The sequence below is a fragment of the Theobroma umbraticum genome, unplaced genomic scaffold, assembly GCF_002168275.2.
Source record: "Theobroma umbraticum cultivar Fairchild unplaced genomic scaffold, ASM216827v3 scaffold_60.0, whole genome shotgun sequence".
NCBI classification, from domain to species: Eukaryota; Viridiplantae; Streptophyta; class Magnoliopsida; order Malvales; family Malvaceae; genus Theobroma; species Theobroma umbraticum.
Window position 1 is genome coordinate 44,205 of NW_018397288.1, and position 696 is coordinate 44,900.

Below are 696 nucleotides of genomic sequence, written 5' to 3' on the forward strand. Positions count from 1 at the left end.
TTTATATTTTTTATTAAAACAGATAATAATTGAATATCTACCTTAGAAAACATGAATAAAAAAAATTCATTAGCAAGAAAAGTCCATTTATAGTCACTTATGCCTTCACAAGCCTTATTACTTGCTTTAAATAGTTTTATAATCTCATAATGGACTTTAAGTTAGATTTTTTTTCCTTTATGGTTAAAACAAATTATAATTAAATGTTCACCTCAAGAAACGTGAAGAACAAGCTATTTATTACCAAGAAAAGTCTATTTATAATCACCCATACCTTCGAAAGCCCTATTACTCGCTATAAATAGTTTGATAATCTGATAGTTGATTTTAAGTTAGATTTTTTTATATTTTTAGTTGAAACAGATTATAATTCAATGTTTACCTTAAGAAACGAGAAGGGAAAGATATTCATTGGAATGAACAGTCCATTTATAGTCATCTATGCCTTCAAAAGTCTTATTACTCACTTTAAATGGTTTTATAATCTCATAAATGAATTTAAGTTGAATTTTTTTATAATTTTTGGTAAAACAAATAATAATTGAATGTCTACCTCTAGAAACATGAAGAAAAAGCCATTCAATGGTAAAAAAAGTTCATTTATAGTTACCCATGCCTTCAAGAGTCTTATTACTTGTTTTAAATAGTTTTATAATCCCATAACTGATTTTAAGTTGAATTTTTTATATTTTTTAT